This window comes from Numida meleagris, chromosome 11 (assembly GCF_002078875.1).
Source record: "Numida meleagris isolate 19003 breed g44 Domestic line chromosome 11, NumMel1.0, whole genome shotgun sequence".
Lineage (NCBI taxonomy): Eukaryota > Metazoa > Chordata > Aves > Galliformes > Numididae > Numida > Numida meleagris.
The window spans coordinates 3198110-3224137 of NC_034419.1; the positions used below are offsets into that span (position 1 = coordinate 3198110).

The 26028-nt window shown below is 42.5% G+C and overlaps 1 long non-coding RNA gene across 4 annotated transcripts; it reads left to right on the forward strand.

Annotated features, from left to right (window-relative positions):
* Positions 207 to 24905, forward strand: LOC110404933. 4 transcript variants are annotated; one of them, XR_002442579.1, is made up of 4 exons: positions 207 to 6402; positions 7231 to 19151; positions 22432 to 22490; positions 22597 to 24905. It is a non-coding gene; the product is annotated as an uncharacterized LOC110404933 (long non-coding RNA). The 4 variants fall into 4 exon arrangements; XR_002442580.1 differs by having other exon boundaries at positions 7231 to 15200; positions 19077 to 19151; positions 22432 to 24905; XR_002442581.1 differs by having other exon boundaries at positions 7231 to 7307; positions 19077 to 19151; positions 22432 to 24905.

Sequence of the window (26028 nt, forward strand, 5' to 3'; positions counted from 1 at the left end):
CTAATGTTGTACTAACTGCCTAGACAGTAAATAAAGGGATGGACGTACCCAGTGCCAAAATACACTTCTCTGGGCAGAAGTAGGCAATTGCCCATGGGTATTTTTTCAAACTGTAAAAAGTTCTCGTTGAGTTGAAGGCTTTGTGTTTTGTTTTTTTTTTTGTTTTTTTTTTTTTCTGGGGGTCGGGGGGGGGAAGGTGTGGGGGTGGTTTTGTTCTCTGTCTGTTAGAGAATTGCGGATTAATTTTGATACTGAAGTTGAGCTCACCTCCCCTGGAGGAGCTAACCCTTCCTTTTCACAATGTGTCCTTGCCTCCCAACCACAGGCCCCTTGGCGCAACCTCAATGAGAGGGTGACACTACAGCTTCTGTGCTGATAAAGTGAAAACAATTGACTTCATTCATGCTGCTGCTTCCACAGATACGGGGCTGAGGTACTACAGCCCATACTGCAAAGAATGCTAGGAAAAATAATTGTTCATACCTCCGTCAGAAATGACTTCTATACGAAATCCTTATCCAAAGCTGAAACAATTAGAAGGAATACTAATGTGTTTAAGTAAGATAATCTTACATTACTGTGGAAATAAGATATTGTTGGCCTCTGTTCTTCGTATAACTGGACTCTGTCTTTAGAAATGCAGTTTCCTGTTTTAGGGGAGCTTGCTGCAGTGCCTGCCTGTGCAGGAGCGGCCACTCAAGTGCAGTGGAGCAGCTGGGGCACGTGCCAGCATTCCTTCCTGGTGCGTGTCCTGTGGGTGCAGTCGGTAACCAGAAGGGTTACATGGAAGTGCCTCGCTGATTGGCTGTTTGCATGTATCACCAGCATCTCAGCTTTGCAGCATTGGTGGAGTTCAAATCACTCTTTATATTCAAACACGGTAATTTGCATGAGGCAGAAAAACAGAATTTAGCCTACTGGTAGTATGTGTTTGCACAAGCAGTAATTCGTATTGTGACTCCAATGTGATTTGTTGCAGAAGCCAAAAAGTGCATGCCTCATGCTTTCTGCATGCAATTCATTCTAGCGACAAAGGGCTTACAACTTTTTGTCCCGTTGCTTTTGGTTATGGAAGGAGAGTTTTCCCATTTACCACAAATGAAGGGTGTTGTAATGTTGAATGTTTTAAGTCCCACTTACTGCTGAAGTCTGCGTGTACAGCCTTCCACATCAGTGCTGGTTTTGGAGATGGCACCTGAGGTTTTAATAATTATACTGTTGATAGATGTGAATTATTCAGACATCCTTCTTAATTTATTCTTTTTAATGATCCCTGGATGATTTTCTCAGTAGTTTGTCCCATTACCTAGGATCATCCACTTTAACATAACTTTTTTTTTTTAATAAATAAGAATACTACTGAATCCCATGGCCTGCTTGGGGCTTGCTCAGGCATATCAGTTCTTTGAATACTGAAGTTGTTCATTTTATTAAATGTTTCTTGTTTTTTCTTCCAAATTCAGCATTGGTTTGTGTTAGAAAAGGAGCAGAGGAGGTGGTATGTTCGCCATTTCGTATCTCAGGTGGCAGGTATTTTTCCATCCCTTTTTCGTGGGCTAAGACACACCGTTGATGACAAGAGTGAACGCTGGGAGAGGTGAGACTTCTAGACCCTCAGCCTTGTCAGCACCGATTTTAATAGACAAAAGGGGAAAATGTTGGGGGGGTGGTTTGGTAAAAACAGGCAAAATACTTCAGGGGTATTTTAATTGTAAACCCTCTGTTGTTTTTTGTTTTGCTTGTTTTGATTTTGTTGGTTTTCTTGTTTTGAATTCAGGAGGGGGGTTAATTTGCTTCCAGATCTCATACAGTGCCTTTTGAAATTGCTTCACTTTGTTCCCTCCACTTCTCTTCCTACAGTGGCCACGCTGTTGCAAAAGATTTTGATCAGAAAATACACCAGCAGGAATTGGAACCACATTGTTCTGTTGCTTGGGAAACAACTAAGAAGAGAAGTTTTCGTGGCTTCACATGAAACTCCCACAGACAAAGGTTTTCTGCCCATACACCGAGCTTAATTTCAGGGAGTTGTGCATTCTCGGGCAAGCTGATTGCTTTTCTTCTTAGCCTGAGGGCAGGCGGCCACTGGGTGCTGAAATTCAGTGCAGCTTGATACTGCTGCGTTGGCAGGGGCAGCGTCTGCGGCAGCCTGCTGTAACAGAGGAGGGCTTATTGTGTGTAGCTGGAGCAGGCAGTTTGTGTAGCAACAGCTCTCCAGCCAATCGCCAGAGGTGTTAGAGAAAGTGGAAGCGTTTGTAGCACTTCCTCTGCTTTTATTTTTAAGATACGCCGTATTCTTTTCAGAGCCCCCTCCTCCCCTGCAAGTGCCAGGCGGCATCCTGAAAGCTTTCACTCTGTTCTGTGCAATAGAACTTGGACACTGGGAACAACTGCAAGTTGAACCAAGCCGTTTTTTTCTGATCTTTTAGTTTTGAGCCATGTTTGCCACGAAAAGGTTCCGTATTTTGTTTTGCTCTCCTTTTCTGGAAAGTACTTTGCAGTGCTGGCTGTGCTGTTTAGCTAAGGAAAATGTCTGAATTTGTGTGTAGGCATTTTGTAAGAGGACTTAGCGAAAAAAATCTCATTGGCCTTTACTCTAGTTTCTCAACATGTGTTTTGATTAACAAGGCTACAGCAGAGGGAGTTCTGGAAGCTACTGCATACAGCAAAACGTAGCTCACTGTATCAGAGATGGCTGACTGACGAACAGTTCACTCTGCCATTAGGCAGTTTCCTGTAATGAGGTGGAGGGAGTTGGATAGCTAATGCAGATGATGCTGGCAAGTAGCCTTGCGCTGTGAGGAGATGGGAGAGGCTAAGAATTAATGCAAGTCAGAAAAGCTAGTACTGAGGAACTGAGCTCTATTCCAACCTTACAGCTATTTAAGACAGCTGAATGCACTAGATAATAGAAATACAAAAGATGATGATCCCTGAAGCTCCTCAGTCCACTGTTCTGTGTTTTGGAACAGAAGAAAATCAGTCTTAAACTGAGTTTTCATCTGCTGGGCAAACATCTCCTGCCCAGTGATCGGAGCTGTCTGATGAAGCTGTATAATCTTGGTAGCGAGCAGTGTCCTTGCTTTGGTTAAAAAAAAAAAAAAAAAAAAAAATCCAACCTAAAGTAACAGCAGCTGAGTTTTAGGGAAGATACACATCGCATCTCCTGTTGTTACACACAGAGGCCTTGTGTGTAACAGCATGAGCTGCTGTTTTTGACAGGTCCTTGAATTCGGTTTGATGGTCTTTCCTTTCCTGCAGTCCTGTTAGCGTTTGTTTGTGGAATTCTGTCTTGCCCAGAGGCCAAGGAACAGAGGCCTGTTGCTCAGCTGCCAGAGGTGGCTGAGGGCGCTGCTCACACAGCAAAGCATGCAGCGCTGGGGAAACGGGCAGGCCTCTTTCCCAAGAGCAATTTTAGAGAAGGTATTTCCAGTGCTTATCAGAAAAACGATAGAGTGTTTATTTTCTGGTAAAGACAGGTGTGCAAACACTAAACTTTACATATACTGAACCTTGAAATCTGATTTTCATTAGTAGAATACTTGTGTGTTTTCACGCACGCATCCATGCGGGTTGTTTGTGGAAGGCTGCGGTTCTATTGGTGTTGCAGTTTTCATAAAAGCAAGTTGGGAAGTAGGCGATTTGCTGAGTGGTTATTGAATGATGCTTGGAGAGAGAGCGCTGTGTTTTCCTCCTGTGGAAATGCACAGTATGGTCAATTTTAAGAGGTTGTTAATTGGGGAGATGTAACCATATGTGACATGTATGCTGCGTGGGTACAAGGCCACAGAACAGAGCTAGACAGAAAGCTGTTTCGTGTCTAGGGGCTGTGAACCAGTCACCATTCAATTAATTAAAAGTGACATTGATATGAAATGGTTGTCGCTTTGGGGTGCCAAGGAATGGCACCTGTACACGATGAAATAAGATAGATTTGCTATGGTGCATTTTCAGTAACGCACTGTGAAACCGGCCTCTAAACCTAGCTTTTATCCTAGCATCAAGAAAGAAAGCTGTAGTATTGCAGCATTCTTTAACTGTCATGTTTTCCTTTTGGGTCGATGCAAAGGATGTGTTTTGGTGACCTCTGTATGTATTACCAGGACATGTGCATGATTGAAAGTGAGTCATCTTATTTTTTTTTTTTGGAAGTTCGGTAGACAGCTGGGTGTTCAGGAGGGATCACTGAGCAGTAAATCATGCCTACCTGTGTTCTTGGTAAGAGAAAGAGCTCTGTCAAGAAACTCAGAACTTTAATGCAGCTGGAGAAGTAGGAGTGGGAATGGAAAAGGAGAATGACTATTGCTTTCATTACTGAAAACAAATAACTGTTCTGTAGACAGCCCATAGTCTGTGAGCTGTGTGGAATCGGGATGCTCTCACTGCCTAGTTTCAACCTGCAGATCTGTTGTGGAGGTGCTAGTGAGCCCCATTGTACCCCACAGAAAACTATGGTTGAGTTTAGGTGCATTTGCTGTTCTGTCTGCATTTGTTCATGACTGAGAGGGTAGCTGTCTGACTAGAAGGGGAGGAGAATGGAGTGAGAAGCCTGTTTTCCTAGTACCTTATTGCTTACACTACTCCTCTAAAAGCAGAAGGAAGTCTCTTCTCTGTCTGTGCTGTTTTTCCAGTTACATTCATCTGACTAGAAAACAACGTTGAGTTTGGTTCCTCTATTTCCCTGCCTTCTCCACGCATATACCTTAAAATAGAATGGATCTGTCTATCAAGTTTTGCAGGTTGGTGGAGGAAGTTGTTTGATGCTTAGGCAGGGGTTATAGATGAAAGGCACAGGAACCTGTGAGGATTCTCTCCATCGGGAGACCAGGAAGGTCAGGATATATATTCCTTGCATCCTCTGGACTGCCAGAGGATCCTCAATTTGAGGATGTGAATTCTACCTGTTCTTCTATTCCACAGAGCCAAGGTGAGTTTCAGCAAGCTGCAGTACAGTCAGCGGAGGTTTGCGAGTCATCCGAAAATGTCTGTGCTTCAGCGTGAGGCTTGGAACTGGTGCATGTTGTTGCTGTATGCCATTTTGTTTGTCAGACAAAAATTAGGAGGTGATTACGGTCTAGCCTGTTTTGCTTCATGGTTTTATGTCTTCTTATAGTTCCATAATTGTATATTATAGGAGGTTCATTAAATCGCATTATAATTATCCTCATTAAAAGTTATTTTGTCTTCTATGAAGGCAACTTATCCTTCCCCTCACTACTGGCAGCCTGAAATAGTAGGAAGCCACGAGTCAGACCTTAATGCAGTGGGTTTGCAGACCTTCATAGCTCAAAGATCTTCTCACTTTGAGTTTTCCTGCAGGTTGTCTGCTTTTCTTTTTTTTATCTGAAGCTGAAAGATAGAAAGTGTTGCTGCTTTTACTTTAGGTGAAAGCTAGATTCCACTGAAATCGTGATTTCAAAACCTGGGTCTTTAGAGAGAACACTGCATCTTGAATGGGCAAGAAAACTTTCATTATTCCAAATCACTTTCTGCTGTTGTTGTAAATAGTGATAAGACAATTAGTGTGTTTGGTAAAGTGCTTGCCACTAGACTTTGCCTATACATCTTAGATCAATAAATCTAAAAAACCTGTTTTTACTTCTGAGCATGTTTCAGCTCAGCAAACTGCCAAGCACTTGGTTCTTTAGCCAGTCAAACCGCTGTTAATGGGTACTCTTGCCTCCAGTTAAGAAGAGAAACAGAACATTGCTTACGATAGACTTTTCTGTTATGCACGCTCTTTATGTATGCTTGAATTTGTGGTTTCTGATTTCATGGAGGTGTTTAGCTATAGCAGTTAGGCAAACGTGGAGTGTCACTGTGTTTTTTTTCCTGGCAGCGTCACTGAGACAGCGGCAGTGAAACCAATCCAGAGTCAGGTTCTGTTCACCACTTGCCCAACTCATGCTCACAAGCACTGGCTTCACGAAGCGTGTCAAAATGCAGCAAAGGGAGTGCTGAGCAATTAGTACCTAGCAGCAGATGAAGTTTTGGCTAAGAAGAACCTTTTTTTTTCTTCTTTTCTTTACCATTCCAGAAACACAGACAAGACAAATGACTGTACAGCTTTGGGTGCTATCTGCTCAAAGCATTTTATCTGTGAAATGAAGTTACCTTGTTCAGGTATCCCTGTGTCCAGAGCCAGCTGACCTCTGCCCTTGTGTTTGTCACATATAAGATTTTCTGTATTTAGATGGGGTTCTTTTCATATGCTTGCTTGTGTGGGCTGTTGCCTGGTTCAGATGTCCACATACTGCACAGTGCCTGAAAACCTAACAGAAGCTGATACAGTCTTCTTCCTGCAGGATTCTCCCCTTGAAGGAATATCTGCCACTAGTGATGCAGTACCTGCTTTACATCGAAACATCTCAAGTATGGTTGCCCATACCAAACATCCCTTATGTAAGACCTTATTTTAGATCCCTTGCATGTAGTTGAGGGCTATTTATACCTGCTTGATTTCTGCATGTGATTCTGGCAGTAATGGAATGTAAAACGTTGCAGCTTTTTAAGATTCCTTGTTTTAGGCTGGCGTTAATCCCTGCTATTAACGCAAGTGACAAACTGCAGGAATGGTGGGGAGGGCGCATAGGTAGCAGAGGAGCCACTGATCAGAGTGCCTTTCTCAGCAGGTTCTCAGGTGAGGTTGTTTCCTCTTTGAAAGATGAATGTCTATGGTCTTCATTCTGTTCTGTCCCATCTATAGGGAAAAGAAACAACAACACTAAAATTGGAGAAAAGAAAAAAAGAATAAAATTTGCTGTCTTTCCAAGAAGGATTTTTTTAAGTGTAAGCACGGCTGAATTTGACATGCTGTACTTGCTTGAAGGCAGCTGTGGGTTTGATTTTTTTTTTTTTTTTTCCTGCCTTAACAGCATATCTGTCTTTTGGTGTAGATTCCTCCAGATTTTCTCTAGACATCTTCTGCAGACACTCCTCTCGGGTGTGATTTGTAATGCCCACTGTGCATGAGCAGCCTGATGAATTGCAATCCACTTGTGTCTCAGCGTAGATAGCTGTGGATGCTTGGATGCTCACACATTCTGCACTGTAACTGGGAAGATACTAGATTCTAAGCGTGAATGTTATCATTCGTACTGTCAAGAAGAAAGGAAGTAGCAGCGCATAAGAAACAAGATCGTATCGTTCAGACACTGTTTTTAATTGTAAGTGAAAAGAAATTGGAGAGGTTGACTTGACAACATTATTTTTTATTATTCTTATTTTCAGGTGATAGTTCTTGGACGCAGCAGGAAAAAGCTGTTTAATGCAGTGGCCTCATTCATCTTGGACAAAAGATAGTCTTGGTACGTCGAAGAGGACGGTGGGTAGGGAAGAGATGAACTGTCGGGTTACTCAGCACGTGGGTACCTACTGAACATGCCAGGATGTTTAAAAATAAGTAAAACAGTTTCAGGCAAGGCTTACTAGTTTCTGCAGACCCAAAAAAATCAAACCCATGTCTGCTTGTGTGACCTTGTTTGTTAAGCTCTGGAGGTTAAAGGACTTGGAAAAAAAATGTTTCTTTGAAACTGGAGTAGTGCTTTAAAGTTAATTTTAAAGATAAGAGCTTTTACACTCTAGAAAATATAATAAAACACTATCTAAAGCTCCTAAATGAACCAGAACTGTGACTAAGCAACAACAAAAAACCTTACAAATATGATTATTTCCAGTCTCCCAGAACTCCGTCTGGAAAGGCTGCAATGTGTGACCTGCTATGCAGCAGCAGTGTCTTGGTTGGTGGTGCTTAATTCCAGTCCCATATGGCAGCAAATGGACTGATTTCTGCAAACTTCAGAGTTATCATGATAGGCTGCTTCAAAGATCTGTTTCATGTTCTAGTAGATGATTAATTGAAACTGTTGATTGACTGTTTTTAAGCAGTCTGTTTATGTATGTGTTTCCTGAAAGGGAGATCACTGGGTTTATTCCTGTCCTGCTAAACTTCGTAACTGTGCCAAATCTACTAAAGGAGAAATTTTCTTGCTTGTAAACCTTTTCAGTTTGAGAGAACAGCTATGTGGACTCTGTAGTGATAATAGATTTGCAAAACAAGATTTTCACCTTTGGTCTTTGGAGAGAAGTACACTAAAAATGGCAAAGAAAGTTTAAAAAAAAAAAGTGTTTTTCTATTCCAAGGAAGCAGTTTGATTTCCCCCTGCCCCAAGTTCTTACTCTTCATTAATAACTTTCCAACATACAATTAATGGTTATGAATACTCACAGTTCTTACCACGTTTCAGAAGCTCTCTGTATCAAACAGGCGTGAGCCTGGGATTCCTTTGTACTGAGCTAAGATGAAAGTCTTAGTGCATGACAGTGGGAAATACACAATTGGTAAGGGGCTAATTTTAGGTTTCCTAGCTGCACCAGGCACTGGTTTCTGCTTCTGATTTATTTATTATTTTTGCTTAACAACATTTTTCGAGGGAAGAACTGTCAAATGTGTATGTTGGGCTCAGAAGGCTTTCAGGTACATACTGAGTGTTAGGCCAGCTAAGATCTGTCTGCTTTGAGGACTGCAGATGGTCATGTCAGTATACTTTGTATTTATTCAGAGTTAGTTGCTATTAGTGACTTAATTTTTTTTGGGGGGGGCAATAGTAAAGCAGTGCCTTTCCCCCTTGTGTGCTGGATCTTGCAGTAATGTCACTGGTCTCTGGCTTATAGTGCCTGTAAGTAGTGTTTGCAAATCAACGTTGCAGCTTTGGCAGCAGGAGTCATTGGTGAGGATACAAGTGGAAGTGAGGTGTCTAACTCCTGCAGCTTGTCAGTGGACTTTGTACTTAGCTGCCCTTCCTGATTGCTTTTCTTTCTTTCCTTTTTTTCCTTTCTTGCTTCTGATCTTTACTATTAAGGAAAAGGAAAAAAAAGTTATAAGTCATAATTACAGTAATAGCACTTCATATTGTTGTAGAAAGTCATTACTTGGCTTATCACATCCATCCTCTGCAGTTGTAGGTCCATGACTTCTGTCTTGTGCAGCTTTTCTTTTAATATCAGATCAGAAAGTGAAAATTCCCTGTACGAGCAGAGAAGGCCCCAGCCTTGACCTCCTGCAAGGCAGCGTGAGGTTCACTGATTCATTCAGTTATCACGGGTACAAGGAAACTATTTCATACCAGACCTCTCCCCATTTAAGTTTGGCTTGCTATGAGTTGCTAATAAGAATAGGACTCAAAGGCAATTTACTGATTGCCCTCCTATCCTAAATCAGGATGCAAGCTACTGCTATGAGCCCCAGTGACTGACAGCAAGTAACAGAAAATTATAAATGGTTTTTTGTATGAGAAATCTCTTCTGTCAGCCCTTTTATCGAAGCAGCAATCTGAAACAAGAAAGGTTATTCTGTTATTTCACAAATGAGTGGAACTAATTTCCGATCAGATGAACCTGATTGGAATTAAAGTGGCATGTGAGAGGCACTGACATTTAGAACTCATCACAAATATTTAGAGAGGGTAATCTCTCCTACACAGAGATATACAAATTCTCTGGTAGCACCTTGCAGAGCCCAAGATCTCTTCTGCAGTATGCAAAAGCTTTAAAATGCCCTCTAAAGCCTTCAGCTGAGATGGTCATTAGGCACTTATTCCAGATGCTTTTAAGGATTTTTTGGAATGCCAGTTGTTCTAGGTCTGGCTCTCAGGACAAAGCAAACAACTGTTGTTTCCCTTGAAATTTTGTCTAAAGCCATATTTCAGACACTAAAATACAGTATTTATTGAAATGATGACTTTTTTTTTTGCTGCTCATAAAAGATATGACATGAAAATTAAATGTACGACAGATGCTAGAGATGTCTCATCTCAGCTGAATTGGGTTACTATGTAAATCTTCAGTCACATCCTCCTCTGCGCTGCATCTTCTTACTTTATCTCTTGGTTGCATATAAAAGGCAGAAATGAACTGTGCTGAGGACTTGCTGATGACAAAAGGAGTGTGTGCTCCTTTTGTGCCTGGCATTCATCTGACCACACGCTCAGCAAGCTGGTCCTGATCTCCTCATCCAGCAGCAGAAATGGTGTTAATTTTTTTTCTGTTACAGTTGACTGGGGTCATGGTACAGCTGGGTGCCAGAGCCAGCTCGAGGTGCAGGGGGAGCATATGGCTGTGAGAGAGGGGGTAAGGGAGAAGTGGGAAAGGAGAGATAGAAAACACCCTGTTTTTGCTATTTTTAACATATAACAGATAGCTCCCTGATACTTACCAGTGTTTTTTGGCTGATCTTTGTTGTGTATTGCTCTATGCGCACTGTGCAAGTAGAAAGGCTGTGAGGAACTGAGTGTTGTTCTGGCATCTTGCCTGCTTCCTGCCCTAGTGCCCCAACCACAGTATGAGCGTAGATTTGCTTTGTGATGCTCCATGGAGGGTATTAAGCTGCCTCTTCTACTCGGTTAGAGACAATTCCTTGCACAGAAGGGGAGGAGATACACGTTTTGGTAATACTTGGATTGCCAGTAATTCTATGACGTGGCAGTGTTTAACTGTATGTATGAAATACTTACCTGTGATTACTGAAGTATATTGTAATAGCAGTTTGTTTTGCATGCTAAAACTTGCAAGAGAAAAATGCATTTAGTTGTCAAATAGCTGGAGAAATTTGAAGCTGGTGGATTATTTTCATTAGATGGAGAAAATGGCAGGAAACCAAATGCATGCAGACACAAATGGAATTCAGGAGCTATGCGGTGTGCAGAGTCAGTGTTCCTTATTCTGAATAGAGTTCGTGTAACTAGAGATGGATTGAAGTGCTGCGTTTTGGGAGTTTTACGCCTGCTATTACGAAATGTTCATAGTAGAGATTGTACTCGTATGCACGGTTCACCGTGACCAGGTATGATTGCCATGCTGAAATTCCAGGCTGTGGAGGGATGCGGGCAGTAGGCGTGCTGTGTGACACAACCCATGGCGATGGGCCTGGTGGCCTCTGTGTCTGCACTGTGTGGATTCCAAGGCCGTGGCCCTCCCCACAGCGAGGAGCCCTGAGCAGCGCGGCATGGGCAGCCCAGGTGGATTCTGAGGGGCCGGATCACCTCTGGCTTGCAGAATGCATGGCTTTCTCTGAGACCGTTCGCTGTTACTTCCTCATTATTCCTTTCAGTTAAAGAATGCACCCTTCTTTTCTTCACTTGAATAGACCAAGTAGAATTGATCATTGTTTCCTACCACAGAAACAAGTAATTATTTACCAAAAATTGCACAAAAATTGTTGCATTTTAATCTATTGTAGTTCTTTGTCATTTACGGCCTATCAGATTCTTTTAGAACAAGCTGATGAACAGGCTTAAATTATCATTTTATGCTTCTTTTTTTCATTAAATTAAGCTTGAACTCAGAAAACGAGGGTGGCTGAGTAACGGTGGTGCTATTCAGATGAAGCGTTCATTAGATCCATGCAGCTGTCCTGAGATGTTTGTTTCCCCTGACTTGCAGATTCTCCTAATCCTCTCCCACTGGTCGCTGCCGCCCTCTGCACCACGTGCAGATGGGTGGTACCAGTGTCCTGTTACCTGCTCCAGGCAAAGTGGGCCGGATAAGATTAGTGCTTGAAGTCAGTGCCCTGAGCTAACTTGTCTGAATTTTTGCCTGTGTGATGAGATAGCAGACTGCTTCATGTGAGCACTGACTCTGCAGAGGAGGTGGTGGTATCCTGGCAGAGAGGCAGGCGGCAAGCTTGGGTGGTTAAACTCATCTTCAAGTCTTTGCATTGGGTAGAATTGACGGTGCTGAGGGTGTTTGGAGAACATAGAGCTAATCCATACTGACGTAATTTTACAGGCCCAGAGAGTGATAAGTCCAGTTCAGTTTTGTAACGCTAACTAACCCTGTTTGTGTTTGTGGAAAGCAAAATGTGACAAGTGACCTTGCAGGCTGGTAGTTACCGCTTCTTTTCTCTTGAGTATTAGAACTGGAGCTCTAGGCCAGCTCCTTGTGCAAATATTCAAGCAGCTCTTTCAAAGCTGATGGCTTCCAACTGGAAACGTAAATAAATTTGTGATAAGGAGAAGTCAGTGGAAACATTGTGAGCAGTCTGCGCCTGTGAACTAAGGTGCTTGGCTTAAAAGCACAGTAATCACAAGAACAGCACAGAATGGAGTTGTTAAAGCACTGGTTCTAGCTTTACTTGACATTAATGGCTGCTTCGTATGGATACTTTGAATTCTCAGATCAAGGATGTAACTGAAAGACAGTCACAGCTAGACCTCCCAAGGCCATCCGTGTGTCGGGGTGGAGTTGAAAGGAGCCACTGGTTATAGCAGGTTCACAGATTCCAGATTGTTGTTTCATAAAGCTAATTCTGCGTGTAGTGCTGAGGTATCTAACTGTTGTCATACCATTATAGAATTGAAAGGCAATTTTTTGATGTAAATTACTGCGGTCTTTGGAACTAAAAATTAGTCTTGTGTTATCATAAATTTTAAGAATTAGCCAAACCAAATGAGCTTACTGTGCACGCTTTGGAAAGCGTGGAAACCACTGACGTGCGGTTACTTAAAATGTTCATCTCTACTGTTTATACTTGTTCCCAAAAAGTGCATATCTGAAGCAGGTGCTGAGCCTAGTAAGTTACGTGGAATGGGCAGCCTGGGGCAGAATGCCTGGATGGCAAATGGGCGGTCAGCGCAAAGCCTTGACTGGTTGGGTAACTCCTACTTGAAGCATGCCGTGTGGGCAGCCACAGTGAGTCTGACTGTTTGCAGGATAGAGTTGCTGCAACTACTGGGAGCAGTCCGTTGTACTGGGGATTTCCTAAAAATGGACTTTGATCTCGCTTCGTGAGATGAGGCTGATATTGACAGTGCTGCAGATTTTTAAGTGTTGGGTAAATGAGTTACCTCTCTCTCCATTTGAATGGAAGCCACGAAGACAACATACACACCAAGTACTCTGTCATTACTAGCTATGTTTGTATGTGGAATAATTTAGCAGAGTGCTGAACTCTTTTATTCTCTTAATATTTAAAGATTGTAGTGGTATCACGTAGTGTAGAGAAGTTGTATTAATCTCTCGTCATGTTGCTATCCAAAGAAATACTGTTTTGTACTCGTTGGTCATGGGAGATGTTATCCCAGCTCTGCAAGATGGAAAATAAGTTTGAAACATACTTTTGAAAATTGCATCCAACTACTTCATTCGGGAAATGAAGGTCTGAGGAGCTTTCATATGTCTTTTCTATAGAGAATTCCAATATTTTCTATATTGAATGGAGGTTACATAGCTGTTTTTAATCCCACTGTTAACATATTAGGTTACAAGTATCTTTCCACTTAATTGAGCAAACACAGGAGAGTGTTTATGTAACTGAAGATGTGCAACTGCCAATAGAATTAATTAGGAGAAGAATAATTAGGCAAATAGTAGTCTCCAAATGGTCCCAACAGAAAAATGTATTGCAATCCCAATAGAAATCTCATTAATGTTGTTGTTTGTGTTGAGCTGTGCCTTTTGCTGTACCACAGAGGAAGGCATTTGTGGAAAGAGCTCAGTGGGGTGTCAGTTTGGGTATGAAGCAGAAACAATATCAAGGTTTTAAACTGTCTGATCTCATTACTGTCACTTAGTCCTGGCTGCAACTCCAATATCTGCTTAAAAGCCTTTCTTGACTGAATGAGCCACTTAGGGCCAAATAGGTACAAAAGAAAAATTCACTTTAGGACTTGTTACAGAAGTGTTGCTTCGTGTATCAGAAGCAGGTTGTCCCTTACACCAAGCAAATAACCAAACAAAAAATGAGGCGATGCTTATTTCAAACATTTTTTGCTCAAATTCAACAGCTTATTTAAAAAGAAGTCAGCATATTATCTAGACCTTTCATTGTAATGTTAGTCAGACTGAAATAAAAGGAAGCTCATTCTGACTTCTTGCTCCAGTTACAAAACTGGAATTGGATACAAGTCTACTTTTGTATGAAAACCATAGAATAGCTGGGTAACTTCTCCATCTGCATCATGAAGAGACATCGATGCACATACCTAAGAAAGCACTCAGGTTCTTTGGATCTGTAAGGGACAAAGAACTTAAGAGAGAATGTATCTGATATTTTATGGCATCGCTCTTTACAATCTGAGCAGCATCCACTTTCTTGACCGATGTGTTGTGGGACCTGGGACTGAGTGGACATTCCACTACAATTCAAAGATTAATGAACATCGTATCATATTTACTGTAACGAAGTCTCTTTGGTCCCCAGTCTATGGTAGCAGTGTTGTGATTTGTCACTGGGGCAATATCTCAGTTCTCTGTGGTAAGCAGAGGGTGGGAAAATCAGGTTTTCAGTCTGTAGAGAGTTGTGCGCGGCCTGCTTGCTGTAACAGAGAAGATGAGTTTTTCCTGTTATTTCCACCTGTTTGACATCTTATCTTCTTTAGTTCTTTTACAAATTACTGTATTTCGCTCTACAACACAGTGCAGAGTGCATGTTTCAGGCTTGTTTCATAGGCACACTGGGGTAGTATATAAGGTGGAGTAATATGTACAGTGAGAGCGTCTTCCAAGAAAATGTAACAGTAAAACCAAAGCATTTTACAAGCCGTCATTCAGAGCTTCCAGAGAGAAGCCTTGCCGCATTTCAGAGGAAGCATCTGAGGTCTGGAGGGGTTGGGGAAGCTGTTTAAGGACCACAAATATCATTTGTAGCAATGCTAGCAATACAGTCCTGTACAACTCCACTTTCCGACAGCGTTAGAATGATAGCCTTCATTCCTCTACCAGTGAGCTACAGCACCTTTTGGGTTTGAACTGCTAACAGGATTTTGTTCTGTTTCTTTGGTAAGAACAAGCTAGCAGCTGAGTAATGTGTGCTGTAGTGAATGTGTTTTATTTTTGGTGAATGGTAAATGAATCCACATTAAAATGTTGTAGACTGACAACTCTGGAAACCAAATGCCTCTTTTTGTAGTGTAGGCAACTACAAAATGCAGACAACAGTTACTGTGCTCTACTTCCCCTACTGGATATAGTTGCCATTGTTTCTAATTAGCTTACTTTCCTGTTACAGTAGCAGCTGTGGATAAATAGCAGTCAAGCCATCCTCTTACTTATATGAATTTTTAAAAATGTGTCTATAAAATATTCACCGGCTCTGAATTCCTGGAGCCACATTCAGGCACACATATCACTTGCTTGCTGAAAAGAAACCGACATCCAAGTGAGATTTCTGCAACTCGTCCTGAAGACAGTAGGTATGAAACCAGGTAAGAAATAGAAGTAGTTGTCTGACTATGAGTCTTGGAACACGGTCTAAATGAGGAGTGATGCTCCATACTGCTGTCCAGTGCAGAAAACCCAAAATGGGAGGTTCTGGCTTCCCCAGTACATGGCCATGAATGCTGAATTTGTTGCAGTTAATCAGCTAACCAGTGACTGTAGTGCTAATGGCAAAGCCTTTCTTTTGATGCTTTCTAAACACAGCCCTTTTGTGGTCTTCCACAGAACTTGCAGAAGGAAAAGTGTACAAAAATGCATGCAATGAATGAGCAGCAAGGCTGATGCCTCAGAAGGGTCTTGGCTGTGGTGTACATCCCAGAGCTATACTTTAGCACTTGCAGCATGTGCTGCAGTTAAATCCAATGCGTCTGGGGAGTGCTGAACACCTACATTAGAGACAGAGCAACTGTGACAGATGTGCAACAGCTCTGATGCACATCCAGATTACCAGTTGCTGTGCAAACACTGTGCACTTAGATGAGGGCTGCTGCTGTCTGTAATATTCTTGAACAAACGACATGAATGCACTGCGCAGTGCAGGCATGACTAAGGCCAGTGCTTTCAGGACTTGGCAAGATTTACTGGCATGAAAGATCTCTTCACAGCTAACATATGCTGAACACAGATTTTGCCTCTTGTGTGCACAGAAACGGGGTATTTCTAGTGTTCATGGACAGAACTGTATTGCAGTACATAGCCCTGCTTCCACACCTGAGCTTCTTCCAGTTCATGTCTTTAATGGTCAAATGCTGATGCCCTGCTTCCTGGGGAGGTGCTGTGCTGAGGGGACTCTCAAGAAGTGTCACTCTTGCATGTCTCACCAAGTGAATTCATGGGAGCATGGCTTTATTAATCTCAGGGCTGCTGGGCAGTATTCTGTTTCCCTTGTCCACCTCTTACAGCATGAGTCAATTTAGACGAATCAAATTAATAATCAAAGATGTAATGACTTAAAAACGTAACTCCGCCTGAGGTAACAGAGTAGTGCTGGCTCATTGGTGCTTATTGTTTCCACCCTGGACGTAAAAAGAAAGGGTATGGCCTGTTAGAGAGAGTGCTGGGGAGCTGCCCTGGAGGCTGGTCAGGGTGGGACCCGGGCAGCCAGGCCAGGATAGGAAGATGATGTTATGGCTTAGGATGGGAAGCTGATGTTATGGCTTTTAATAAGTTCAAATTCAAAAATAGCTGACAGCCAACCACCCTCCTAGTTCTGATTAGAAGCTGTTTTTTTTCCTATGGGGACTTAATTGTTTCTTTGCTCTTATATAACCAGGTTACATTGAAGTTGACTTTTATTGTAGTTGATGCTTTTTATTCCCCTTTCTACTTCTTTTTCCCAGTAATAAAAGTTTGAGGATGTCAGTCAGCATGGGGACTGAGCTGCAGGGGAAGCAAACTGCTCACCCTTTCCACTTGTCTGCTCCGCTGGGTCCTGGTGCCTCACTGCTTCCCATGTCTTCTCATCATGATTTAGTGTATGTTAGAACCCAAAACTCTTCAGAATAACATCCAGTAGATTAGGAAACACTGATCCAGTAAACAAAAATTAGGTCACCTCTTGGACTAATTTGCAAATCCCATGCAAGCAGTTTGCTAAAATTAGAGACTAAGTCTTCTGTTTGTGTTACTTCCCTAAGAAAGAATAAATTCTAGCCTGAAACTGAGCTGTAATGCATGTAGTCACCTCAGTGACTCGGCAGGTGTTTGATTGGTGTGATTGGTGTTTACAGATGAACAAAATTTGTGCTCTGCAAATCGTGCTATCAGTTTCCTAAAGCTTTACATCTCTGCATTCAGCAATGGGCAGCATGCAGATGTAATGTTTGGAAAGTCCATCCAGCAGGTTATTTTTCTCCAGATTCTCTCCTTTTGGAAATGCTGTGCCGTTAAGGTTTATTTTGGAGAGATTAGATGCTGACGTGCGAAACCTGTTGCTTATCTTGGTTTTGGCTGCTTTATCTACAAAAGCGAAGCAGAGCAGTAGGATTAGAATAGGTGAATGGATTAGAGATTAGAATAGGATTAGAGATGGTTTGTCTGTACTCCAAAAATTGATTTATGGAGATCTCTAATTCTGGCTGGTACTGCTATGTACTGGTAAGCCATCATAAACTAATATGAATGTAAGTGTGCTCATCTAATGGATCTTATTATAAATGAAGATGTTGGTTTATGCTATTTTGGTTAAAACTGTAAAAGGAGCGTAGTATTGGTTCAGCATGTTTATTGTAAGTAGTCAAATATAGATATCTAGCTCCCCTTTCCTGTTACTCTACTTCACAAGAACGCTGTTACTTTTATCAGTTTCTATATTTCCTGAATATGGGAGTGATGTTATTGCATGGTGAAAAATATGTTGAAATAGAGAGTGAGGGGTTGGAAATAGAATGTAAGAATGGATTTATTTAAAAAAGAAAAAAAAATAGTCATTTGGTAGAAATTAATTGTCTATTCTTTGAGAAACGAGTGCTGTGCACTCGTGTACAGCCTTGCAAAGCTCACAGGTAGTGACTGACAGATCCAGTGACGAGGCAGAAAAAGGCTATGCAAATTCTCTACAGTTAATACATTTTTTTTATTTTGCTGATCCACTTCAAAAACCAGGAGACTTTGGGAGAACTAAACACAGAGAATGGAAAGCTGTTACTGTAAAGAGACCAAGCTAGTCCTGGCAAGTGCAGACACAGCTCCTACCAAACCCAGTAGGAGCTATGTTCATGTTAAACCTGAATTAGGTCCAAAATGTTATTCTATGGCTGTGGTAGCACTCGTGTAGACCTGCCTTCTATAATGTTAGGCTATGAGACAATACTAAAGCTTTTCTGTCCTACGTAAATGTGTAAAAATGAGTAACAGTTCATAGTGACCTTAGAACAGCTCCATGCTTTTAAAAATGATGGAATATTTGTAGAGCTTCCTGTATGAAGTGTCTGAGGAACGGTAAAAAGTCCCAGAACAGTAGAATGGGGGGTGTATAAATTGAAACTACCTTAAAAGAAAGTACTTTGCAGAACAGATTACTTGCCCCAGGAGGAGAGTGTAGGGGTGGATTGCATACACTGGTTCAAAAAGGGCTGTGGTTCAATCAGGACTATGGGATTATGGATACTCTACATGCCTAACCCACTAGTTTTATGGTTTTGTTGCCTTCTTTTTTAATGTTTTAATAAAAAATAAATGAAGTTTTGCTACTTAATGCATTAATACATTAAATATTGTATATGTATTTTTTTATCTATATGGCCCAAGACAATTCCTCTTCACTCAGTGCTGCTCAGGCAAGCCAAGAGGTTGGACACCCGTAGTGCACCAAGTAATGAGCAGGCTAGCAGCTGGATAAGTCACACTGATGCAGTGTGTCACATGCGTGTATTTCACCAAGAGGAAAGTGATAAAGTCTCTATCTCTCAAATTTAGTAACTGTAGCTGTCAGTCTTAATGAGAAGGATTATGAATTAAAAAGGGCCAATGTTGTTTATGGGAGTGATGTGGACTCAGAATCTGAAACTCAGTGATTATAATCACCACAATAAGCATTGCTGGGCTCTACTTAATTTATACATGATTAGATGGTAACATTTTCAGCTGGAATATTAAAACACCTCAAATGCATTAGTGTCAATCATAGGTGCATGTCACCTTTTTTGAAAAGAGACAGTAATCTAGGCTGATCCATAATCTATCAACAAAACTCCATGAATATCAACATTACCTTAGTACAGAGTTTTCAGGAAGGATAGCACCTTTTTGTGTGTACTTGTAAAGCTTCACCCTGTAAATATTGTAATACAAGCCACAGAATACTAACATTTGCTCAAATGTTTTGAAATACATTTGTTATTGATTTTTTTTTTCTTCTCTAGCCTTCTATTATGGACCACATGTCCTGCTATCTGTCCTGCATAACAAGAGCCAAGAGAGGCCTAGAGATCTCCAAGGTAGGAAGTATCAACATTTCTGTTCAGAAGAGGAAGAAATGGATAGGCTGATGCTGTATTAAAGAAAGCAATGTGATCTCTACCGTTACTGGACAGGAAGGAACTCACAAAAGACAGTTCCCCCACATCCGTTGGCTCACGGAGATCTCAGTGGGAGTTCATCCGTTATAAAACACCAGATTTCGTTCTCAGTTTGTTTTTCTTCTGAGTCATTTTTCTGCCATCAGTGAGGGATAAACTCATGATAAAGAATTGTAATAAAAATTTTGAAAATAATTCAACCACCAGGCACAAACATACTGGAAAACAAGCCTCACTCATCTTGCTGTTTAGAATGATACATTTTAGCTGGAACTCTAACACGTACTGCATTTTTTCCCCCAAGATGGTGTTGTAGTGATAGGACTGTAATACAATAGAAAATGTCATCCTTCTTGAGGCTTGTCAAATCAAATAACAGATTATTTTTTCTTGTCTATAATGTGTGTTAATAAGGAATACTGGTGAGTAGTAGTAACTTTATTTTTCCTCTTGTTTTTTTTTCACAGTTAGAAGCAAGTGCTTGGTTTACAATTTGCCGAGTTTAGTACATAGAAGTCGGGAAGCCGAACTTGACACCTACATCCAGTTAACCACAGGAAATGTTTCACTTAGCAAACATTACAGCATTTGAACTCTTCCTTCCTTCCTCATACTGAATCTAAGATTTCTTTCTTTTGAAATTACTTTCAGTAGCTTTTTCTTCAGAGACGGGTTTGGCAGCCATTACATGAAAAAGGGAAGATGTTTAACTATTGCAACTCATCTATAGTGAAACTAATTTACAAATGAAATAACTTTTGGTTACAGTGAAGTAATCTAAGTTATGTAAGACGACCTTTTTAGACACTTCAAGTATAAGCTGCCTGAAACTTAACAAGACAAGATGCAGAGACTAAGCTTTTAAGCTTTTAGATATTAACTTTTTAGATGGTATCAGTGACTCATATAAAGCAACTGATTAGAAAGGCTGCAGGAGGACAGGCAACCCTTGCAATAATTCTGTGCAGATCGCAGGATTGACCCGTGTGAGAAGCAAGTGATTAGGCTAGAATTCTTCAGTCAAGAAAGAGACAACTGAAGTGACAGAGGCTGCAGAGTCTCTCAGGGGTCAGTGCTGGGACCAGTGCTCTTTAACATCTTCATCAGTTACATCAGCAGTGGGATCGAGTGCACCCTCAGCAGTTTGCGGATGACACCAAGCTGTGTGGTGCAGTCAACGAGGGGCAGAATGCCATCCAGAGAGACCTAGGCAGGCTGAGCAGTGGGCCCAGGTGAACCTCATGAAGTTCAGCAAAGCCGAGTACAAGGTCTGCACCTGGATCATGGCAACCCCTGCTATCAGTACAAGCTGGGAGATGAAAGGATGGAGCACAGCCCTGCTGGAAAGGACTTGGGGTGCTGGTGGATGGCAGCTGGACATGAGCCAGCAGTGTGCCCTTACAGCCCAGAAAGCCAACCCTACCCTAGGCAGCATCCAAAGAGCACGTCCAGCAGGGGAGGGAGGGGATCCTGCCCTTCTGCTCTGCACTGTGACACCTCACCTGGAGTGCTGTGTCCAGCTGGGGAGTCCTCAGTACGGGAGAGATGTGGAGCTGCTGGAGCGTGCCCAGAGAAGGGCCACAAAAATGCTCCTAATGCTGGAGCACCTCCCTGCGAGGACAGGCTGAGAGCTGGGGCTGTGCAGCATGGAGAAGGGAAGGCTCCGGGGAGAGCTGAGAGCGGCCCGTCAGATGATTCTGTGATTCTGTAAGTCATTAGTGAAATGAATAAACTTGTCTGTTCACCATCTTTTCTAATAAAAGAGTTTTGGAAATTGCGCGTAAGCCTTACAGAAGCCAGCACGTGCACTTCATGCAATACACTGTAGCTCTGTGATGCTTATTTCCCAAAGGATATCAAAACTTTCTTTGTGTGAGAGAATGAAGAGGTATGTAGAATAGAAATGCACTGAGGACCACTAAAGATGTAGGGAACTGGGATGGTTCCCCGAGAGGAAAGTAGTTACCATCTGGAAGAACATTTGGGGAAATAATGGTATCCTTCCTCAGAACTTCTTTAGAGTTGCTTTCCTGTCTTGTTTATCCAGTTACTGTTCCATTAGCGCGTGAAGCAGTTTGCATTCTTTGTGGGGGTGACCTCTCCCCTGCTCCATCCATTCTATATTAAGTATCCCATGGAAACAAATAAGCCAATAAGTCAAATAATTGTTTCTCTGATGTTTCCCGAAGTGTGGACACGTTACTCTATGAATGGCACGAGAAGTATTCAGAAATGGCATGAAAGCAGCTCTGGATTTGGAAGCAGTACAGCTTTGTCAGGATGGTGCTGTTTTGGGGGGGTAATTAGGGAAAGGAATTGATTTAGAGAGCTGATTTGTGGAGAGAAAAAGGGGGTGAGCAGGATAATTAGGAGATGCTGGTCCAGGCATGTCTCAGTGGTAATAACAGAGAGGGAAAACTCGACTTTGTGCCGTTAACTTGGCAGCAGATAGCACTGCTGCACTGACTCATTTGGTAAGGACAGATGAGCATTACATTTTTTACCACTGACTTGACTCTTCCAAGAACCTCTGAAATAGCAAGATCAGTGTTATTGCCACGATATGCTGGGGCCTCCCACTGCTGGAACAAGGCTCAAGTTCCAGTTGGGCTGGGCTCTCAAGTGCTGTGTGCAGGGCTAGCGGGGCGCAGTGCTTCCATGGTGCTTTGCTGGCTGAGGCACACTACGGTTCCTAACCTGAGTGAGATGCTCGGGCATGCCAGGAGGAGGCTTTCTTTTCTTCTTTCTCTTTCCCTTGTCAGAAGTTGCTGGCTTACGTTTAAAAGAACTGTTCCGGAGCTTGGAATTTTAATTATTTTTGAATCAACTTTTGGATAATTGTTGCTTTTAAACAAAGCATTCATCTTCTGGAAAAGACATGTAACTGGACAGGAGTAATCCTGTTCACAGTTTTATTTCTTTATTTTGATTAAGATGTGTTGATGCTAGATTTTGGAGTTTCTTTTCCTCAAGAAACACTAGGACACCAGATAGAAATGGAAGAGTAACATAAAAAAAATTTTTTATTCCAAAACAATTGCCTTGTTCTGAATTGTCTGAAGCACTTAATGTTTTTCTCTGCAAAATCTCATGATAAAAGGGTTGTGAATATTAAAGATAATATGAAATGCATAAGTATTTGTTGTATTTAGATGAAAGCTTCTCTTTTGCCTGATCATTTACTTTCCTTATTTCACAGCAGAAAACTAGGATGTGATGGCTGGGTATGGTGTAGCAGCAGTATGACCATGAAGGATGGTAAGTTGTACCCTAGTATGATTGAAAAAGTGGAGAATTATTAAGTAGCTTCAGTCACCTCAAACAAATGTTCCTCTCTTGTGTTCTTTACCTCGAATTTCCACAGGCATGCCACAGGCCTTCATTCCACCATAGTAAATCAAGAGAACAATGTAAGTCTGGCAAAACTTCATTTATTTGCATAACAAAGGCTGTAGTAAATCAGATAGTAAATAACAAAAATGTGGGTTCATATTGAACAAATTAATTCCACGTGAGGGATTAGGTCTAACATCAACTTCCATGAAGGCCTTTACGTTTCGCTCCAGCACTCAGCTGGCTTCTCGGGATGGACGGCTGCATGGAGGCTTGCAAGGAGCTATCTGAATCATGTGCAGCCCTTGGAAACCACCAGCTCCTCTGTAAGAGAAGTGTATCAAGGAAGATTCCTCCAAACTTACCACTTGCATTTCACCTTCTGCAGGCCACACAATTCTCCTCTACTTTATAACAACGTATGAACGTTTGTACAAAAGAGCGAAGTGACTCCCAGCTGTCCTCCAACAGAAATCCAATGATTTACTGACTTGATGTACAAGATGGCAGAAAACAGTATGGTTCTGTTTATAATAGAATTTCTTTGAGATTTGTGGCTATAAAATATATACATTCTGGTGAAGTTAGTTATTTAAAAATTTAGGTGGAAATATGTCTAAATACTACAGCAGTTTTTATAATAATACACTTACTGTTGTATGGACATGGTAATTCTCAGCACAAACATGCGTTTTCCAGCTGATAATGCTTCTCCTCTACCTTTCTTTCTACAAATGTCAGTGTTTGGTCTTCCATTGTAAGACAATCTGATATTACCATGCCAATTAAATCTATCTTATCAAAGCAAAATGTATTGCAGAGAAGGCAATTAGGATTCAAAATATATACTAAATTGAGCCCAATCACTGAGCACTGATCCACTCGAGAACCATACCTGTAGTTTTGTCATCTGCTTTAGCACCTGTGCGTATGAATTGGATCTGAGTCAGCGACACAAGAATCAGAAGCAGATGATGCATGTGTAAAACGTGTCATTGGGAAGCTTGTGAAGATGAACGAGTTTGCTGGCCACTGGGTTGCTGATTGATCTTCTGAAGTAAGAGCTTTTGGTTTTTTTCCCAGCTTTGATGTTGACCAACTTTGTTATACTTTGAATTTCAGCTTTGTTAAGTGCTCTCAGGCCTAGTATTAAGGTGTTAGTTGTGGTTGCATCCATTACAAGGCAGGTACTTGCGAAACACTTAATACAGACATTTCGTAACAAAAATGATAACGGAAGGAAACTTCAGTAAATTTATAAACAAGACATACCTAAGAAATGTAAGTAACACAACAGAAAAAGGTCTTGAAATTAAGAGGATTAGGTATTGCTGGCAAGACAAGTGTAACGATGTAAGGTGCAGTAAGAAAGCAAGTGTATGAGCATAGCAATAAAGGGCAGTACCTGAGGACCCCTCCCTGAACATGTTGGTATCAGTTTTGCTTGGTGTGTGGTGCAATATATGCATGCTCTGGCTCTGTATGGACTCAAAGGAGAAAGAGAGAATCCCATTTGTCTTCCCTTTCCCTCTGATCTCCATGAAATCCTACCATGAGATGAGCGGACTCGAGCAGCGTGTGACGATGTGCCTGTGCAGAACAGGGCAGTGCAGCCCGAGTTGGTGGTGGATGGTGCAAGAAGGCAATGGGAGGGACGCTCTGGGCAGAGGGGTTGCCCTAATGTACCTCTGTGGCTTGGACAGGAATGGATCATTCATGGCAAATTCATCTGTGTAGTGGTGAGAACATAGGACTTAGACTTTCAAAGGTATGTCTGTAATTCTGCCAGGCAGCACGTGGCCTGTAATTATTTCCCTATGCTATTCTGTTAATTTACACTTGTTTTACTTTGCTTGTGTTCGAGCAGATCCATGTTATAATGGAAATACACCAGCAGCGCTACAGAACGAAGGCCAAGACTCAAGTAAGTGTTCTGGAGTGAGTTTTTGTCATACCTGTTCAAACAGCAAGTCAGAGGAAAAAAAAAAACAACATAACAAAACATGCATTCAAGCTATTAAATTAGCATGTGACTGGAGATCTAGATTCATGAATAACATACAAGCGTCGTGACGCCGAACCTTTGCAGTTTGTGTGGGTGCAAACTTCGGTTCCACTCACTGTGTGAGGTTTGCCCCTGCACCTCCTTCCCAGAAGGGCTTACCATGGGGTGAAGCTCCCAGCATAGGCATGACTCCGACACAAACCTGTTGTTGCCAGTAAGAGTGGTGTTCAGCGTGTAAGACGTTGTATTGCCTGAAGCTTATCTGTGCAGGCCTATAAAAATAGCCCTCAAATGGATAACTTTTTCCAGATTAAATAAACACATCATTAATGTAATGTGGTGCAGCTTCCTTTCCTTGGAAAACGGTGCTTTTGGACACTGTTTTTCACGGGACCATAACTGAAGAATTAGAAATCTCATAGATTTTGCTTGAAAAAATGGTTTCCTTTGTAAGGATGAGGATTAACTTTTGTGTGTGATTGCAAAGGGCACTGTCTGCAGAGCAGCCACCATTTGGGCTCACGCTGGTTCTGACATCCAGCTCTGGTTTCATGGCTATGCTCCAGAGGAGGAGCAGCAAATTCTCCCAGCTCAACAGCTTGCGTGCATCACCCCTTTTATGTGGTGGAAAAAACAAGGCGTGCTGCAGTCCTCGGGGAGCTGAAGGGAAAACAGAGTCAGAAACCAAGATGGTGCTGCAGCTCTGGGGTCCTATAGCTGTGCTGCGGTGGGGGGTAGGAGTGAGAACAGCCCCGCGGGCTGAGGCCCGGGGCTCGCCTGGCTCCAGCAATGCTGCAGGCACGGGCACGTGGCTGCTGGGGAGAGGAGCACGAGCAGCCGCTTCCCTGGTCCGCTCCGTTCTGACCGCCCTGGCACCTGCAAGCGGCGCCGCGTCTCCTCCCGGCGTCAGGCTGCGGGCACGGCACGGCTCCCTCGGCCGCCCCGCTTCAGCCCGGCTCTCACCACTCGCCTCTCCCTCCTGCTCTTGTGGCAACAAGTTTCAGGAATGTTACCTGTTGCGTAAACGCAACATTCTTGCCAGGTTTTTATGGCAGGTAGAACGCACGCACCTCAACCCTACTCACCCCCGTTACCCACCCCCGCAGCGCTCTGCTCAGGGGCCCTTTAAGACATTTCTTTCTTTCTAGGCATTTCTCCCTCTGCTGTGGTTGGTAAAACAGCGACAATCCCCCGCTGTCATAACTGTAAGGCAGGCGTGAAAACGCTCCAGTTCCAGTAAGAGAACGGCACAGCGGGGCAGGCAGCAGCTCGTGCCCTAAGCGCCGCTCCGCTGGCGTTCCTTAGCGGGAGGAGCCGATTCCTAACGCGCTGCGGAACCAGCGGCTCCGCCGTTTACCGCCGCTCTGCGCTGAGCGGTGCGGAGCTCGGGAGGAGCGGTTCCATCCACGCGGGGTCTCCGCTGCTCCCTCCGATCCCCTCCCTTCTCCCCCCCCGCGC